Source organism: Anabrus simplex, chromosome 1 (assembly GCF_040414725.1).
Source record: "Anabrus simplex isolate iqAnaSimp1 chromosome 1, ASM4041472v1, whole genome shotgun sequence".
In the NCBI taxonomy this organism is placed as follows: Eukaryota; Metazoa; Arthropoda; class Insecta; order Orthoptera; family Tettigoniidae; genus Anabrus; species Anabrus simplex.
This window is the reverse complement of record NC_090265.1, coordinates 44238504-44259516: the sequence shown is the minus strand read 5'-3', so window position 1 is coordinate 44259516 and position 21013 is coordinate 44238504. Positions and strand designations below refer to the sequence as shown.

General features: G+C 41.0%; 1 protein-coding gene across 1 annotated transcript in view; it reads right to left on the bottom strand.

The window, feature by feature from the left end:
- LOC136860808 (glucose dehydrogenase [FAD, quinone]-like) overlaps positions 1–20257 on the bottom strand; it is a 30589-nt gene extending 10332 nt beyond the window's left edge. The window contains exon 1 of the mRNA XM_068225464.1: positions 20190–20257. The gene's annotated coding sequence lies outside the window, so the exon portion shown is untranslated. The remainder of the gene's footprint in view (positions 1–20189) is intronic.
- Between the last annotated feature and the right edge of the window lie 756 nt (positions 20258–21013).

Genomic DNA, 21013 nt, shown 5'->3' with positions numbered 1-21013 from the left:
TGTGAGTAAGTAATGGAGAGGAGAAGAAAGGACGTGTCGGTTATCGATGGTTGTAATGACAGATTTACAAGGACAGATGGGCTATGTACGAGGTGTGGAGGTTAGAGCGGTGTGCCTGGGTGGAGATGAAAGGTTAGAAGATTGAGGGTAGCGGTGAGATTACAAAGGGAGGTAGTGAGGAGACGAAGGAGTTCGTACGTCGGAAGGGGTGTAGCGAAGAAACTTGTCGGGGGAAGGGGCGGACAGACTGGTTGACGAGGTTCGAAGGATGGAGGGGCTGGCCGGGGGCGACGAGACGTGTTGGGAAGGGAATTACGAAGTTGTAGGGGCGATGAACGAGAGGGTTCCACTTTATACCGATGGCGGTAGATAGTTGCTCCGTTGTGAATAAGATGGTGTACATCGTTGGCAGTTGGAAGGTGTAGTCTGACCATGTATGTAGGACCGGAGTCGTTCTGGATCCTGGACGCACGGCGGGCGGGGACACCAGCTGCTTGAAGTTCCCGGAGTATTTCCTGTGATGAGATTGTAGGGTCGATGCCGCGAAGTACACAGCTAGGCATAGCTGTGGATGATGGTGGTAGTTGCGTTGGCGATGACAGAGACTCGGCGGTTGCTGCGGCGTCAGGGCATGGAGATAGTGGCGGTGGCGGTGCTGCGTGGAAATCCAAGACGTTCGTAGCGGGTTGCTGGGGGATAGATTGTGCGGGAAGTGAAGTAAGAGGAAGGGAGGATATCATTATTGACGAAGGATGACAGGTTGTTACAGTAGCGGGGGGAGTATTGGAAGGGGTAGAGACTGAAGTCGTAATGGTGGTGGTGGTAGTGGTGGTCGTGGAAGTGGGAAAAGGGGGCAGTGACTCTTCTTGCGGCGTCCTGGGTGGAGAATCAACTTCGGCGAGCAGGTTAGCAGGATCTGTGTTGAGTTGGGCGATGATGTTCGGAGGAGTAGGCTCCACTTGGTAAAAGCGTTGATAGATAGTAACGCCGGTGTCGAGGAGACGGGTCACATCGTCCACGCTGGGGAGATAAAGAAGAACCGTTGATGACCGTAATCCAGTAGTGCCATCCAACAGTCTGCAGGCATCGTAGACGGGGGCGCCGGTTGAGCGGAGTTCGTGATATATGTCAGTATCGGTGAGAGCGGGATCAACACCGCTGAGAAGACAGGTGTGCATGGTGGTGTTGGGAAGGCTGACCTCCAACTAGGTGCCAGCCTATATGTTTGAATTGAGGTCGGCTGGGTAGCGAATATAGATGAAGGCCACCCGGCCGAGCAAAAGATTTGAAGTTGCTGCGACGGGAAGTATGCGTCCGCTCCCCAAGAGAAGTGAAGTCGTCTGTCCTTTTATCGATATATTTCGATATATTTCCGTCCGGGGTGAGGAGTAAGGAGGGAGCTCTCGTGGTACCAGTAGTACTCCCAACTGAATGAAAATGAAATCTGAACTGAATCGATAATATGATCGATCGATATGAATTTTGCTAAACCTTTATTATCTTAAGCCAACAACTGTGTCAAACACACATTATATAACATTTCTCGATGCGAATCTTATTCCTAGAGTGAATTCTATAGTTTGGCTTTGCTGTGTAAATAACAACAGTACTAGTACGTAAAGTGTACGCCAGATGTCGCACAGCGATGCATAAGCGATTCATAGTTTGTGTTTCAAAGGTTGCCAGTACGAATCTCTAAGATTGCCGAGGTCGACCAATTCAGCACTAGGGTGTAAATATATCCAGAAAAGGTGCGCAGATAATACTCATTAGACGTCGTGGGAGAGCAGAATGGGGCGCTCCGCGGAACTCAGGGACTTCGAACGTGTTCAGGTGATTCGTTGTCACTTGTGTCAGAAGTCTGTACGCGAGATTTCCACATTCCTAAACATCCCTAGGTCCACTGTTAAGCGTCCGACTAAAGCAGTCCTGTTGAGTGGAGGGTTCCGGTAGAAGGAGAGGGGAGCGCAGGAGTGGAGTGCAGGGAAGTAGTGAAGTGTGTTTAGAAGATTATTGGAGCAAAGCAATACAGGGCCATCATAGGAAGATGGCAGGGAAGAAGGAAGCAAGAATTAGTGAAATTAGGAGGATGTAAAACCGAAATGGAAAAGTAGGGGTAGATGATGCTGGCAGCGGCGGTGATTATTGTAATGCTATGGATTGGGGGATTTGAACTGAACCCCGGTCCAACTGGCAGTGGAAACATGAGTTGGGAAGACATTGAAGTGATTAAAAGGGTAGTTAGAGAGGTGGTTCAAGAAGTCTGCCCATTCGAGCAACTCAAGAATATGATACAGGAGCAAACGAGGGAGTTCGACAGAATGAAGGAATGGTTTCGGGAAAAAGCTGAAGACACAAGATCCCAAATGAGGAACAATGCTGAAGAAGTTGCACAACTGACAAAAAAGATAGAACGATTAAAAGAGTGAACGCTGAAACTTAAAGCAGAATTGGAAGCCAGTACACAATATAGGAGAAAGAAATGCCTGTTTATATATAGTGTGCCTGAGGAGAAGAGAGAGGACAAAGTGCTTACAATTTACAAAGTGGTGGACTTAATTCTAGGGAAAATGAAAATTTATTTTAGCGAAGCTGAAATAGACGATGTGGAGAGAATAAGGAAAGTTAAAGGCAACAGGCCTATTAAGGTTCAACTGTTTTCCACGCTGATGGCCGATATTGTGGTTGGAAATGTGGGTAACATTCAGAGGGAGAAAATATGGATCAAGAGAGATATGGGAAGTAAAGGGATAAGGAAAGAAAAAATTCTCAAAAAACATAAGATACGAGCTAGACTTCAAGGATTGAGAGCATTCATAAGGGGACAGGAACTAGTAGTGACAAACGGCTCCTGGAGTAGAATTTGGACTGTGAATAATTTATTGGATCTAGAAGAGAAGTTGAAACAAGAGGAAGTAACGGAGAGGAGTATGGTCAATAGTTTGGAAGTAAGAAAAGTTGAAGACAGCATTGTTATAAAAGACGGAGAAGGTGATAAGGAAAAGTTAAAGGGAAACGGTAAGATGAATGATGAAAGGCAGGGAGAGATACAAAGTGAAAGTGGAATGATAAACAGTGATAAGGAAGGAGTAGTGGATAAAGGGGCGAGATTAAGAAGGACCAGAGGTGCAGCTACTGAGACAGCCAGAGAAGAGGAAAGGCAGAGAAGTGAATACAAGGAAGAAATGGAGACACAGAGTAAAAGAGAATTGGAAGAGGCAGCCCGTAAGAAGCTAGAGCTGAATATGTCCATAGGGAGGAGCAAGAGTTTAAGAGATATGTGGGGAATAATAAGCAATGACGAGGGTACCGTAACACGAAGTAAAAACGTTAAAAAAGTACTGATAAATAAGGGAATGGTGGTGAAAATAGGGTGGAAGCTTAAAGTTAGAGAGGTGTTTTTAAGTTAGTTTTGTAAAAGTATGTGATTTTTGAAACGCAATGTCTCTAGCTATCACAATTTTTATATTGAAATGTATAGTGAGTGGTGTAATGATATTAATAGTAAATGTATCATGGAGGAGGTGGAATTGGTGTAATCATGGTCAAGGTGTATGTAGAATCTGTAGATGATGAGTGTTATTAGTTGTATAAAAATATTTGGTTTAAGTGTGTTATGACGGTAAGTGTTCTATTAGGCAAATATAAACCCAATGATGTTTGTTTTTATTATTGACTAGCAAGATACCCGTGCTTCGCTACGGTATTATACTGAAATTTATAATTGAATGCTTATTGTTTTAGATATATAATCCGCTGAAATTCGCGATTTGACCCGTTTTCTGCGAGAATCCGCCAAAATTCGCGATCTGACTCGTTTTCTAGTAGATTACGGCAAGTTTCCTCCCATTTTTCAATCTTTCTTTCCAGCAAACGATTTCGTACTTCCCGGGCTAGGTCCAGGTATTCCACCCAGTTAGTTGGGTCCCTAAATCTTTGCCATCTTTTCCTATAAGCATTTTTAATATGGATCAAATCCTTCAGGGGATCAGTCGTGGTGTCGTCTTGGGTGCCTTGGCGGTAGCCTACTGAACCCGCGGCCGGACTGCATTCTTAGTCATTAGCCGTCCAGGACCCGTTTCCAGCGTGGTCCGCACATGTGACGACGGTCCAGAACATTATTATTATTATTATTATTATTATTATTATTATTATTATTATTATTATTATTATTATTATTATTATTATTATTATATGTTCTGGACCCCACAGCAATATGCAAGACGCAACTTGGCGGTAAATTACATCTGCTGCCATTGTCATTGTTGACAATGTGGCCAGCACCATTGTCGCGCGTAGGCAAGTGTGCGATATTTCAGGCGATACGAATGACATACCTCCGTGTATTAGTGACCTTATTATAGAGGTGAACAATTTGACGGTCAATATCATTCCTATTGTTTATTTCAAATGTGTTTAAATTTTTATTTATATGCCAGGAGAATCTACTGTAATCTAAGAACGTTCTCCGAAGGGAAAGATGGCTGTTGAAAAAGAACCCAGGAAAGATTAAAAATGATCGGTTTATGATCAGAATAAGTACATCGAAAGTCAACAGCCTGTTTCCTATCATTCGACAGGATCAGGGATGGAATGAATAAAGCCCCATCTAGCGGCGACAATATGAATTGTGCCGGCTGCCGAAGCTCCCCTCTGGGGCAATGATCGATGAGTGACAAATGAAATGAAATATTGGACAGTGTTGCTGGAATGAATGATGACAGGGAAAGCCGGAGTATCCGGAGAAAAACCTGTCCCGCCGCCATTTTGTCCAGCACGAATGTCACATGGAGTGACCGGGATTTGAAACACGGAACCCAGCTGTGAGAGGCCGGCGCTCTGCCGCCTGAGCAACGGAGGCTCCTTATAAGTACATTATGAACAGTAAAATCAATTGGTCTCACCGCTTTTTACACCCCACCGCCGTTAAGTTTATTTACCCCCACCCTCCAAAAAATTAAAAGAAGGTGTGTTTCTTTATGTTTAAAGGAGATTCCAAATACCAATGTTCACGTTTATTACCTTCAGTTTTGAGATATAAGTATCCCCTTAAAAATAATTCACTTTTTTTAACTTCCATTCACACTCTCCCCCCTCACAAAGTGATATTAAGGCAAAAAATACTTGTTCCTTTAATAGTAATAGTAAAGGATCTTCAAAATACCAATTATCACCATTTTAACCTCTTTAGTTTTTGATTTATGTGTCCTCATGAAAGGAATTCAGCTCCTTTTCACTCCCCCCCCCCAAGATTGATTCCCCCCCCCCAAAACGCGCTTTTCTTTGTTTTTAAAAGAGATCAAAATACCAATTTTCACGTGTGTAACAATTTTAGTTTTTATTAGATGTATGTATTCTCATACAATTAAGTCAATTAATTTTTTCAATCCTTTAACCCCCCAAACCCCCTTCATTGGATTTTCCGAGAATATGTGTTTGTTTACGTTTAAAGCAGATTCCAAAAATCAAATTTCATGTGTGTAACATTTTCATTTTTGAGATATCAGTAGCCTAATTAAAAGAATTCAACACCATTTTCAGTCACTTTTACCCCCCCCACTTCCCAATTGGTATTTCCGAAAACTAAAAATACACATTTCTTTATTTTTAATAGAATTAAAAAAATACCATTTTTCACTTCTGTAACATGTTAAGTTTTTTGAGATATACTGTAGAAATTCTCATTTTAAAATTTCACCCCTTTTTAGTTCCCCTTAAGTGGAGTTTCCAAAGACAAATCACCTATGTTTCTTTACACTTACAGGAGATTCCAAATACCCACTTTTTACGTCTGTAACATTTTACGCTTCTCAGATATTCTGTAGATATAGTCTTTCGAAAAATTCACACCAATTTGCCACTCCTGTTTAACCGCCATTAATTGAATTTTCCAAAAGCAAAAATATACGTGTTTCTTTATTTTTAAAGGAGATCCCATTTACAAATTTTCAGTTCTGTAATATCTTCAGTTTCTGAGATATATGTATCCTCATTAAAGGCATTCAACCCATTATTCACCCTTTTACACCCCTCCTAGTGGAATTTAGAGAAAACAAAGAAATACGTGTTCCTTTATTTTTAAGGGAGATTCTAAACACCAATTTTTACATCCGTAAACGTTTAAAGTTTTAAGATGTAGACACACTCATTTTAAAAATTCACCCCCCTTTTCACCCCCCCCATTATTTGGATTGTCCAAAAACGAAAAAATACCTGTTTCTTTATTTTTAAAGTAGATCCCAAATACCAATTTTCAGGTTTGTAATATCTTCTGGTTCTGAAATATAAGTAGCCTCATTAAAGGCATTCAACCTCTTTTTCACCCTTTTCCACCCTTCCTATTAGGATTTTCCAAAAACAAAAAATACGTGTTTCTTTATTTTTAAAGGAGAATCTAAATACCAAATTTTACATCTATAAACTTTAAAAGTTTTGAGATATAGATACACTCATTTTAAAAATTTCATCCCCCTTTTCACCCCCCATTATTTGGATTTTCCCAAAACGAAAAAATACCTGTTTCTTTATTTTTAAAGTAGATCTCAAATACCAGTTTTCAGGTCTGTAATATATTTAGTTTCTAAGATATAAGTATTCTCTTTAAAGGCATTCAACCCAATTTTCACCCCCTTTTCACCCCTCCTATTGGGATTTTCCAAAAACAAAAACTATGTGTTCCTTGATTTATAATGAAGATTCTAACTACCAATTTTTACATCTCTAAACTTTAAAACTTTTGAGATATAGATGCACTCATTCTAAAAATTCACCCCCCTTTTCACCCTCGCATTAATTGGATTTTCCAAAAACAAAAAAATATGTGTTACTTTATTTTTGAAAGCGATCAAAAGTACCAATTTTGAGGTCTGTAATATCTTCAGTTTCTGAGATATAAGTAGCGGTATCCTGATTAAAGGCATTCAACCCCTTTTTCACCCTTTTTCACCCTTTTTCACCCCTCCTATTGGGATTGTCTGAAAACAAAAAAATACGTGTTTCCTTATTTTTAAAGAAGATTCTAAATACCAATTTTCACATCTGTACACTTTTGAAGTTTTGAGATATAGACACGCTCATTTTAAAATTTCACCCCCCTTTTCACCCCCTTAGCGACGGAATATCCAAAAATCCTCTCTTAGCGAGCACCTACATTATAATATGAATATATCCCCAAAATTTCATTTCTTTATGTCCAGTAGTTTTGGCTCGGCGATGATGAATCAGTCAGTCAGTCAGTCAGTCAGTCAGTCAGTCAGTCAGTCAGTCAGTCAGTCAGTCAGTCAGTCAGTCAGTCAGTCAGGACAAGCTACTTTATATATATAGATAATGTGTTGGTATGATGAAATTATTGGTTGAAGTGTTTTGAAGCTGTATTTATGGCAAGAGAGTTGTATTGATAGATTCTGAAGTGTGGGTAATTAGTAGGGAAATGTATAAGGAGGCCGAATTGGAATGTGGGGTTGGAGGTTTTTTTTAAATAGTTTAGATGGAATGAACTTAATGATGATGACGGCATGTATGGCATAGTAGATATAGTGATCTAAAGGAGTAAATTGTAATTGGTATGTAATGTGTTTAATTATTACGATGTGTAAAAAGTAGATAGAATGGAGGTGAGGATATATTTAGGACTGGGTTGAAAAGTTAGTAGATGGAAATGAATGAGTTCAGAGATACATCGTGGTTTGGGTTGGTATGATGAAATTATTGGAAGTTTTGGTGAAATGTGTGTTAGATTTGTTTAGGTACCACAGTTGCTATATTGAATTGTATTGCGAGTGCTGAAATGATATTGAGGTGGAATTGGTGTATTGAATATATTGGCAAAGTGTGTTATGATGGTAAGAGAGCTGTATTGATAGAGAATGAAGTGTGGGTAATTATTAGTGAAATGTAAGTGAATGGTGGAACAGTATCTTGGTTGTTAAACGTGTGATATGAAAGGTATGAGCGAGGATAAGTGAGGTATGATGGCTAAGATTAAGCAAGTGAAGGATGGAAGGAAAGAGAGGTAGATGACGTGAGGTAGTGCCATGAAATGGGTGGAGTGGTATCTTGATTGTTTAAACGCATGATATGAAGGATATTAGCGCTGATAAAGGAGATAATGATGGCTAAGAGTTAGCAAGTGAAGGTTGGAAGGAAAGAGAGATAGATGAAAAGAGAGGTAGTGTCATATGAAGATGATGTGATGGGAGTGATGGTGGCTAAGAGTTTAAGTCATTGTTGGATCAATTGTTATGGAACGAATGTGTTGTATTAATAAGAGGATGATTGGCGTGGTACGAGGGTTGGTCATAGGGGGATCTGAGTTTATAAGTCTGAAGGATATGTGATGTAGTGATGATGTGGTTGACAGTTGATGGTAAAAGGTGAGGGCATATTGTGAGTATATAATTTAATATTATGATAAGTAGATTTCATTACTATTATGATGAGTGGATCACGGCAAGAGAGTAATTGTAAATACGGTGTGATGAAAGGATCAGGCCTGCTGTTTGATTATGTAATTAAGATAATGTGAGTGGAGTGAGGAAATGACACACAAACGGGACCTGGTGTTATGTTATGGCTGAATCAGCGTACTGGACTAGGTCAATGAGAATGGAAAATACAAGTCATGGAATGTTGTACATGTTATATTTCTCACTTAACAGATCAATTGGGTAATTTACTGTAGATCTGGAGAAAAATAATAATGAATAAAAAATAAAGAATAACCACATATAGCACGAACGCGTACAGACCGACCTCGTCTTTTGACTGACAGAGACCGCCGGCAGTTGAAGAGGGTCGCAAAGTGTAATAGGTAGGCATCTATCCAGACCATCACACAGGAATTCCAAACTGTATCAGGATCCACTCCAAGTACTATGACAGTTCGGCGAGAGGTGAGAAAACTTGGATTACATGGTCGCGCGACTGCCCATAAGCCACACATCACGCAGGTCAATGCCAAACGACGCCTCGCTTGGTGTAAGGAGCGTAAACTTTGGAAGATTGAACAGTGGAAAAACGTTGTGTGGAGTGACGAATCACGGTAGACAATGTGGCGATCCGATGGCAGGGTGTGGGTATGGCGAATGCCCGGAGAACGTCATCTGCCAGCGTGTGTAGTGCCAACAATAAAATTCGGAGGCGCTGGTGTTATGGTGGGTCGTGCTTTTCATGGAGGGGGCTTGCACCCCTCGTTGTTTTGCGTAGCACTATCACAGCACAGGCGTACATTGATGTTTTAAGCACCTTCTTGCTTCCCGCTGTTGAAGAAAACTTTGGGGATGGCGATTACATCTTTCAACACGATCGAGCACATGTTCATAATGCACGGCCTGTGGCGGAGTGGTTACACGACAATAACATCGCTGTCATGGACTGACCTGCACAGAGTCCCGACCTGAATCCTATAGAGCACCTTTGGGATGTTTTGGAACGCCGGACTTCGTGCCAGGCCCCACCGACCGACATCGCTACCTCTCCTCAGTGCAGCACTCCGTGAAGAATGGGCTGCCATTCCCCAAGCAACCTTCCAGCATCTGACTGAACGTATGCCTGCGAGGGTGGAAGCTGTCATCAAGACTAAGGGTGGGCCAACACCATATTTAATTCCAGCATTACCGATCGAGGGCGCCACGAACTTGTACGTCATGTTCAGCCAGGTGTCCGGATACTTTTGTCCCTCGGTCATGGCCAGCCATCAACGGTTGCTAATTTCAGATGGCAACGAGCCATAAGACACAGCCAGCACAGTTGCTAGGTTACACTTCCGTCATACATTTTGGATGAGCTCCAGCTCTAGGACATATTTCAACCATAACAAAATATATCACTGAATAATAGAAATATAATACAGTAATCGGGAGATTGTGGGTTCGAATCCCACTGTCGGCAGCCCTGAAGATGGTTTTCCGTGGTTTCCCATTTTCACACCAGGCAAATGCTGGGGCTGTACCTTAATTAAGGCCACGGCCGCTTTCTTCCCATTCCTCGGCCTTTCCTATCCTACCGTCGCCATAAGACCTATCTGTGTCGGTGCGACGTAAAGCAAATAGCAAAAAAAAAAAAAAAAAAAAAGAAATATAATAGGGCAACAAGCAACTTACTCTAAACAAGACGGATGAAATGCTAGCTCATTATGAAGAATTGTCCCGCTCCATGGCCAACGGCCGTAGCTGTGTTGAAACACCGGATCCCGTGAGATCTCCGAAGTTAAGCAACATTGGGCGTGGTCAAAATTTTAATGGTTTGCCACGCGCTGTTGGTGGGAGTAAGGGAATGGTGGAGCGGAAAGGAACTGGCCACCCTACCGCACGTAAACTCCGCCTTAGACACACCTCTGCGAAGGTTCGGACCTGCCTTCGGGCAGAATACACACTTAGCTTACCTTATGGCCAAATGGTTAGCGTGCTGGCGTTTAGTTTAGAGGGTCCCCGGTTCGATTTCCAGCGGTAGGGGATTTTAACTTTAATTGGTTAATTCCAATGGCTCGGGGACTGTGTTTGTGTGGCGTATTCAACATTAGAAATCATTCTAGGTAGGCCGCTCATCTTCACAGACATGCAGGTCGACTAATAGGCCGTCTACGAGAAAAAGACCCGCACCAGGCCTCTCCGGAGATCACACGCCATGATTATTTTTATGAAGAATTGTCCGAATAACTTTCTGCACAGATAATCGTTATATATTTACTACCGTACTTACGCAGAGAAAAAGTAACGCTGTAATTACGAAGTGACCATGTGATACCAGAAGAAACTCTTGTCACCCAACACTCAATAACCACCATGTTTGGGGCCATTTTATTCACTCCTATAAAATGTTCCATGTAACCAACATCAGACTATAAGACCCTTCATCGGAGGAGACAAATGGTTGCCAAAAAACGGACGTAAGATTTTGGAAAGTCACATGGTCAGCATAATGATCTTTACAAACATTACTTGGCGTTCTGTACCAGGTTCACTGCTTTTGTTATCAGACAGCTCGTTAGTTGACTTCACGAGGCTGAGTGAACCTGTACCAGCTCTCAGACCAGAATTAAATTGCTTGGACGAACTGGAGATTGTACCTGTGACTTGCGGGTACAAGACGGAGACATGACTCTCTTACAAAAGGTATCCGGTATATGGTAACATCTTAAGGTGATTGGAGAGCAAAACTAAACAAACCGTGTGCAAATAAATCTGTAATCTACTTTGAGTTTTACGGAGAGGATGGTGGTTTGAATTCTGAACGCATAATAAGATGGCCACGGGCTTTCAGCATCGAAGACAGTTGAGTGCACATCCTACAAAGTGTGAAATACTTGAAGTAGACGATATAGTGCCACTTCCTCTCAAATAGTTAGGATAACGTTCTGAACGTCATCATCAATTTCTTTCGATGAGGTCGAGCCAATTCTGCGATGCTAAAAAAGGAGGCGCTATATGAAGAAATTAAAAAAACGGAGTGTTTGGTATCTTGCTCTAAATTCTCTATAAGAAAAAATCAGTTACTACCTTTGCAATTTTGTCTAAATTCAGTCAATCAATCAATCAATCGATCAATCAATCAATCAATCAATCAATCTTGATCTGCATTTAGGGCAGTCGCCCAGGTGGCAGATTCCCTATCTGTTGCTTTCCTAGCCTTTCCCTAAATGATTTCAAAGAAATTGGAAATTTATTGAACGTCTCCCTTGGTAAGTTATTCCAATCCCTAACTCCCCTTCCTATAAATTAATATTTGCCCCAGTTTGTCCTCTTGAATTCCAACTTTATCTTCGTATTGTGATCTTTCCTACTTTTATAAACGCCACTCAAACTTATTCGCCTACTAATGTCATTCCACGCCATCTCTCCGCTGACAGCTCGAAACATTCCACTTAGTCGAGCAGCTTTTCTTCTTTCTCTCAATTCTTCCCAACCCAAACTTTGCAACATTTTTGTAACGCTACTCTCATTTACAACGAGACAAATCAATATCTGCAGTAGTACGGCACATTTTTAAGACTGCGCTTTCATCCCGCACTACAAATTAACAATGATAGAAGGCATTAAATATTAGGTACATTGTTAGAAAGCAGTGTCTGCACATTGTTATCTCGTTAATTTTATTGTTGGTAATCATTCTAATACCCGGTCTAGAAAGCCAAGAATAACAGCCGAGATGATTCGTCGTGCTGACCACACGACACCTGGTAATCTACAGGCTTTCGTGTGAGCAGCTGTCGCTCGGTAGGCCAAGACCCTTCAAGGGCTGTAGTGCCGTGGGGTTTGGTTTTTAATCATTCTGATAAGAAGCTATAAGTTGTTTTCATTGTGTTTTAAAAGAAATTCCATCATCAGCAAGTCCGCCTCTGTGGCGTAGTGGTTAGTGTGATTAGCTGCCACCTCCGGAGGCCCGGATTCGATTCCTGGCTCTGCCACGAAATCTGAAAAGTGGTACGAGGACTGGAACGGGGTCCACTCAGCCTCGGGAGGTTAACTGAGTAAAGGTGGGTTCGATTCCCACCTCAGCCATCCTGGAAGTGGTTTCTCGTGGTTTCCCACTTTTCCTCCAGGCATATGCCGGGATGGTATCTAACTTAAGGCTGCGGCCGCTTCCTTCCCTCTTCTTTGTCTATCCTTTCCGATATCCCCATCCCCCACCAAGGCCCCAGTTCAGCATAGCAGGTAAGGCCGTCTGGGCGAGGTACTGGTCCTCCTCCCCAGTTTTATCCTCCAACCCAATGTCTCACGCTCCAGGACACTGCCCTTGAGGCGGTAGAGGTGGGATCCCTCGCTGAGTCCGAGGGAAAAACCAACCCTGCAGGGTAAGTAGATTAAGCAGAAGATTTATCAGCAAGAAGTGCATGCTTAATTATATCATATTTAAGAACTAAATATTCCTTTCATATATTTTATTGGAGAAATCACTCATGAATATTAACAAATGAAAGTAGGAAGCCCTACTCAGTGCGTGAAATGACGCACCCTTTGTAATTTTTTATAATATTTTTTACAATTTCAACATCATTGGTGTCCAACTGTTTTCGCTGTAATAAGTGGGTCTATAGATTCATCAAGGAGATAAAGTCGAAGGGATGGCAAAGCAATAAAAAATAAGCTTAGTGGCAGGTATAATTATTCAAATTACTTCAATCGTTTGCCCTTCAAGGATATAATGATGTGTAAATTTATTTAATATTAAACTTCCTTTAATATAAGCTACCAAATTGGTAATTATCAATAAGATAAAAAGTGTATGAAGAAAATCATGCTAATATAAGGGGAAGAGATAAAAACATAAATCATAGATAACATTGAAAACTTATAAATCTTATAACCGTGCGGTTAGGGGCGCGCAGCTATGAGCTCGCATGCGGGAGATAGTGGGTTCGAACCCCACTGTCGGCAGTCCTGAAGATGGCTTTCCGTGGTTTCCCATTTTCACACCGGGCAAATGCTGGGGATGTACATTAATTAAGGCCGCTTCCTTCCCATTCATAGGCCTTTCCTGTCGCATCGTCGCTATAAGACCTATCTGTGTCGGTGCGACGTAAAGCAAATAGCAAAAAAAAAAAGTCTTTTAGGACAATAACTATCAATTAAAAAATAAATGTCCAGAGGGAGATAAATGTTCGAGTTGTGAGTACTAACTCAAAAAGAAGCACTGAACAATATTGACAGACAGAGCATTATAAAATATACTGAAGAGAAGGCCGATAAAAAGAAAATGGAGAAGAGACTTTTTCAGCTGTAGATAGTTGAAAAATAACGGAGAAATGCAGAATGGAAGGAAGAAAAGAGAAGAAAATCGATTAACAAGCACTCACTCCAGGGAGGTTGTAATGAGAATTGCAGGAAGAAGTGTTCAGAATTGCTTAGTAATGCTGAAAGAAAAAAAAAAAAGATATGCCAGAAATAAATTTTCATACTTGTGTTATAGTTAATATGTAAATTTCAACGTCAACCATAAAGTAGAAAGTAATGAGGAATCGGTTCAACTTTGATCTCAATTTACTCTTTTTCCAAGTTCAGAAAGTTACTGCCTTTTTTTTATCACGGCAGAATTTCCGCTCATCACTTGATTCCTTTCTGAACATATACTTTCGATTGATCTGAGATTAGGAATGGCAATGGGCTAGTCGATGGAGCTCGTAAGGCTAGTGCACAGTGAAGTAACATAAGCTATTCAAAAGAATACGCTGGAAATTTTATCTACATTGAGATTAATTAATCTTCAAATGTTGGATTAAGGTCAGTAACATTATAGTTTAAATTTGTTCGAGAATTTATTTTGTCTGTCTGTCTGTCTGTCTGTCTGTCTGTCTGTCTGTCTGTCTGTCTGTCTGTCTGTCTGTCTGTCTGTCTGTCTGTCTGTCTGTTAGGTCATCAGCCCAGAAGCTGGTTGGATCCTCAAATAGCACCACCAAAGGTTATGCGGTTATAAGGAAACCGCAAAAACCAATGGCAGCACCAAAATGAGGCGGACTAGGCAAGACGAGGAGTGAGGCAGTTTGCCATTGCTTTTCTCACTGGGTCAGAAAGTGCTATTGCAGCACGACTGACCGTATGAGCAACACCTTTCATAACACTCAGATGCACTAGTCGTGCTCTGAATGCCATTACTCAGCACCACCCATAGCCCAGCAGCTTCCATATTGTCACAGCCATGGATGTTGACTGGGACTTCGGTGGCAGCTACACTTTACTCTGGCCTGTGCCGAGAGATGGATACAAAAGTACTGTATCCATCAAGAAATGGCAGCAGGCAAGAATTATTTTTAGTAATAGTAAATACTGCACATTCATTTAATAGTTTTAGAATTATTTTTATGATATTTTAAATTTAAGTTAAATTGCATTTTACGTTTCTTTTAAATTATATTAAGTTTACTTTTAATTTTAAGGAGTTATAATTCTCAATAAGTTATGTTTATGCAGGTGTAATTATATGGAATAATAGTAGGATTCATAGCCTGAGGCCCGCCATGTACAGAACGTCATTAATAAATAATTAAATAAATAAATAAATATTATAATAATCTGACTAAAAATGTCTATAACAAAAGATCTATATCTCTGAATTCAAAAATCAAACACTATTGCACTGTCATCCGGCCAGAGGCTCTATATGCAGTGGAATATCTCGCCGTGAAAAAAAGAAGCATGATGGAGAAATTGGAGGCTAAGGAAAGGAAGATTTTGAGGAAAATCTTAGCTCCAGTCAAAGACAATAGCGAGTTTAGGAGACGGCACAACCAGGAGTTGTACTCGCATGTGGAGAAAATAACCGACGTGATGTGGAAAAGGAGGGTTATTTTTTTATGGACACATGGCCCGAATGAAGTCAACACGGTTAACCAACCGCATTTTCACTTTCCTCCAAGAGAAAAATGCAAAGGGAGCATGGTTCAGTGAGGTACAGAAAGATCTGCAAGAGATTGGGATCTCATTTGAAGATATCCAGGAGCGCGACCGACTAAAGAAATAACTCCAAGGACATTATAGATTCCAACCAAAGCCGAAGCTGGAAACTGGAAAGGCATGGGCGAAAGAGCGAAAGTAGCAACAACGTCTACGAATGAATTAATACTGGACCAACATTAAAGCTCAAAGGAAACAGTTGAAATGACGTGGTTCTTAGTTGGCCGAAACGAAACAATAAATAAATAAATAAATAAGTAAATAAATAAATAAATAAATAAATAAATAAATAAATAAATAAATAAATAAATAAATAAATAAATAAATAAATAAATAAATAAATAAACTATCTAGTCACGAACGAAGCTTCCACTTTCTATAGACCAACGGTAAAGCATTTTTAACCCTTGTCTAGTCGCGCGAAAATTATTACGTTACTTGTCGCGCACGGAGGTAACCTCCGGGGTTAAAAATGCGCGTAATTTTTGTCCTCTGAGATGTTGTTTTGGCATGTTCGTTTGCAGTATTCTTCGGTATAATTTAAGGAAACACTTTTAAGTATTAGTAGGTTATTCTTACACAGTTTGTTTGATCTAAAATCAGAATATTGTTGACCTTAACTGCGACGAATGGTCTTATGATATTACCTACGACGATCACATCATATGAAATATGAAATAATATTTTTCTAAAATACGTTTAGAAGAACAGAACAGCAAAGTCATCGACCTAGAAAATAAATAATATGCACTAAAATATAAGGCAATTTGCTTATTTGCACACGGAGGAAACGTCCAGGCGATGTCACTCGTCACAACAATGATCCTACACTCGCACACAGGACGCACGATCGCGCCGAAATGCTGACAGGATGAGTCCAAATGAACAAGGAGAAAGGTATACGGGTGGGGAGACCAACAGTTCAACTGAAAAGTTTAGTACCGTGCAAAATGTAATCGGCCCGGAGGAAATCTCCGTGAGCGACTAATTAAGGGTTAAATTCAAAACTGCCGGGCTGAGTGGCTCAGACGGTTGAGGCGCTGGCCTTCTGACCCCAACGTGGCAGGTTCGATCCTGGCTCAGTCCGGTGGTATTTGAAGGTGCTCAAATACGCCAGCCTCGTGTCGGTAGATTTACTGGCACGTAAAAGAACTCCTGCGGGACTAAATTCCGGCACCTCGGCGTCTCCGAAAACCGTAAAAGAGTAGTTAGTGGGACGTAAAGCAAATATCATTATTATTAAATTCAAAACTTCATTATTGGAAAAGCCTTCCTCGTGAACAGACGAGATATTCTCCTGTAGACGCTTAGCAAAGTTCTCTGCGAAAAGTAAAGAATTTCACCTTGTTTTATTGACACTGCATAAGCCCAAAACCCTGTAGAGTATCATGTCTATTGAGTACGGGCCGTGGAAGCAGCAATGGCAACATTAAATAATACCAGTCTGTTATGCATGCCATCCCTGCGCACCATTGGCTGGTCCTTCTCGGTCACGACTGAACACCCACTGTATTGTTGTAACACTGATGAGACCATAATGGGCTGGATCTACATCTACACAAATGTCTACTTCCACTTCTAATTCTTTTTGCTCAGTGGTTGCCTACGTTACGTGATTAATGACTATGGGAACAACCGGGCGAGTTGACTGTGCGGTTAGGGTCGCGAAGATGTAGATGCAAGTTTGAATTCGGGAGATGGTGGGTTCGGTGATTTTCCGTGGTTTCCTATTTTCACACCAGGAAAATGCTGGGGTTGTACCTTAATTAACGCCACGGCCTCTACCTTCCCAGTGAGGAGAGCAATGGCAAACTACCTCACTCCTCGTCTTGCCCAGTACGCCTCATTTGGACTCTGCCATTGGTTTTTGTGGTTTCCCTATATCTGCATAGCCTTTGGTGGTGCTATTTGAGGATCCAACCATCCTCTGGGCTGATGACCTAAACCTTCGATGTATTAGTGCAATGTTAAACTACTAGAAATAAATACCATGGAAACACATTTGGAGCACCTCAAGTTCATGAAATCAAATCAATACCTGTAGTAAGACAATACCGAAGGGAAATATTCAGTGATATCATGAATGTTCCGCCTGTTGCTATTTCTTGATGGATGCAGTATTTTTGTATCCGTCTCTTGGTACAGGCCAGAGCTGTAACTTCCACCGAAGACCCCGTCTCATCCATGGCTGTCACTATATGGAAGCTGCTGGGGTATGGGCGGTGCTGAGTAATGACATTTGGAGCACAACTAGTGTATGAGTGTCATGAAAGGTGTTGCTCATAGGATCAGTCGTGCTGCAGTGGCACCTTCTGGTCCAGTGAGGAAAGCAATGGCAAACTACCTCACTCCTCATCTTGCCTAGTACGCTTCATTTGGACTCTGCCATTGGTTTTTGTAGTTTCCCTATATCTGCATAGCCTTTGGTAGTGCTATTTGAGGATCCAACAAGTCTCTGAGCTGATGACCTAACAGACACAGACATCATGAATGTGGGCGGGAGGCGGGGGTTTTCTGTTCCGGCGGAAGTATATAATACCTGTGAGCGACGAAAATGTATGTGAGCCTGCAGCGAAATAACCAAAAATAAGAAAACAAAAAACCCACACATACATCTTTATTATGCCTTTCAGCATTCAGTCTGCAAGCCTTTGTGAATTTATTACGCCGCCACAATCCTTCATTTGTAACTAGTTTTGTAGCCTCTAGTTCTATACCTCTTATCTTTAAATCGTTAGAAACCGCGAGGAAAGCAATGGCAAACTACCTCACTCCTTGGTCTTGGTCTCCCTCTACTTCTCTTACCTTCCATAGCAGAGTTAATTATAAGCCTAGGTAACCTATTCTCCTCCATTCGTCTCACATGACCCCACTACCGAATTTAGTTTATGTCTGCACCTTCATCCATTGCGTTCATTCCTAACTTGTCCAGCTCCATGGCTAAATGGTTAGCGTGCTGGCCTTTGGTCATAGGGGTCCCGGTTTCGATTCCAGGCAGTGTGGGGAATTTTAACCATAATTGGTTTATTTCCCCGGCATGGGTACTGGGTGTATGTGTCGTCTTCATCATCATTTCATCCTCATCATGACGCGCAGGTCGCCTATGGGAGTCAATTGAAAAGACCTTCACCAGGCTTCTCCTGAAAACACACGCCATTATTATTATTATTATTATTATTATTATTATTATTATTATTATTATTATTATTATTATTATTATTATTATTATTATTATTATTATTATTATTATTATTATTATTATATTCCTAACTTAGCCTCTTCTCCTCATTCTGAGTACTCTTCTGCCATTGTTCCCATCTGTTTGTACCAGCAATCATTCTTGCTACCGTACTTTAATGTCTGTTACTTCTAACTTACGAGTAAGATGTCCTGATTCCACCCAGCTTTCACTCCCATAGGCCCGAGGCTTACTTAAAACGTTCTGAGCGTGCTCGTTGAAAATTCTGTGAAGCAGGATGCTACCCTTACTTACACATAGTCCAAGTGAGGGTCTTTCCTCTAAAGGGTTAGGGACCACCGGTGGATTTTACAGTCCTAGCTGCCTGAACACAAGGAGGGCCATGATTCACAATATGTCCGAGATGCCCACTCCCATTCCAAAGCAACTAGTACCCCTACTCTCAGGACCAGTTACTAGGCCACTCAGCCGTTGCCCATGGTTCACGAACTAGGACGCCCACACCATGAATCAGAAAGAAAAAAAAAACAATAAATAGCCCCGTTAATTGTAGAGACTGGCAATAAGGAAGCTACCAGAAGAAGGTGGATGTAAATAAAATGGAGAGCCAGCGAGACAGGTTTAATATATGGTGTAGAAGAGAGCGATCTATTACAACGCAAAGACCAGACACTACATCACAGTTGTTTGTCAGCGGGATTCCACAGTTCAGAATACCTGATAAAGGGGAAATGGAAGAACCAGAGAAGAAAACAGTCTTAAGGAAAATTTATAACTGTTACGTTCTTCAGTTTACCGAAACTAATTTTGAGTTAATAAATTCATAAACTACCTGAAAAAGAAAACAGATGGTAACAGAATTATGCCTGGAAAAGAAACAACTTAATTTCTTAACAGAGTCTAAACTTAAAATAGACGGCTTGAGATATCACCAAAAATAACTTACGGAAAATCCTCAGATGGAAGTGAAGAACAGAGGGTACAAGGAAAAAGAGGAATAATGAAGACCTAAACAAAAATGTGGAGAACATAACAAATACCCAAGAGGAGACTGCTTTAAGAACCACTTCAGAATGAGTGAATGTAGAGTGAAAAAACTATTCAGTTATATGACTAAAGCGAAGGCGACCTCAAAATGGATGAAAAATAAACGATAAATGCAGAAAATTGGAATTAATTCAAATACAGACGTGTTTCGAAGGAAGGTTGAAGAATTCAAAGAGTTCCAGGAAAATCAAAGTGTAAGGGTCAAGAGGATCTGCACAATGGAAATAAGGAGGAAATTGAACGAAGGAATGAAGTCATTCTGGGACGTCACACCGGCCAAAAAAAATTTAATTAAGGGAAAATAGTAACCTGAAAACCAGTTGTTTCTTCTGGTCCACAGTGGACCAAAGTTGAAGAAAAAAGAAAGAAAGAAAGAAAGAAAGAAAGAAAGAAAGAAAGAAAGACAGAAAGAAAGAAAGAAAGAAAAGAGAAGAGAAGTGAAGAGAAGAGGAGGAGAAGAAGTAACCAATTAATTTTGTAAATGTATTAGGAACTGAGTTTTCAAGAAGTATATTTTTGCCTTTTCCTTAAACAAGTAAGAATATTTTGGTTCTTACAACTTTTAGCAAAGACGATCCTTGTGTATGAATATCCTTCTTAGAGTGCAGTCCTCAGGAGAACGGAGATACGTGAACTGACAGAGCAATATCGTCAACCTTATACTTTCAACACTCACGTTCAATTTATAAAGAACTGGCTGACCCTCTCACAGTAGGGTGCATGGATCCCCACCAGACCGAACAATGTTTTTCTAACGACCGTGATAAGTCGGACGTCACAATTACCTCATGCACTAAGGGATCCATTGATAACATCACGATCGGGCTAGTGACGGCTAGTGACACTTAAGGTCAGCTTCAGGTAAACTACCTTATCTTTACGAAGAATGCATTCCGACTTGTGCAAAATTGTATCAGGAAGTATTACCTTATTATTTATAAGGCTAACTGACAACAGTAATAATAACCGAGATCGATAGCTGCAGTCGCTTAAGTGCGGCCAGTATCCAGTAATCGGGAGATAGTGGGTTCGATCCCCACTGTCGGTAGCCCTGAAGATGGTTTTCCGTGGTTTCCCATTTTCACACCAGGCAAATGCCGGGGCTGTACGTTATTTTAAGGCCACGGCCGCTTCCCTCCACTTTCTACGTGTTTCCTATCCCATCGTCGCCAAAGACCTGTATCTGCCGGGGCGACGTAAAACAAATAGCAAAAAAAAAAAAAAAAAAAGACTAATAATTATAATTTAGTACCTATTCCAAACACAATAATAATTCTACCGGGCGGTACACCTCTACGACGCAAGCTCAAATCTTGCGCCAATTGAAACTTCTCTACTGGAGAAACCCGGAACTTTAACTACTGAACTAACTCTACGGTTT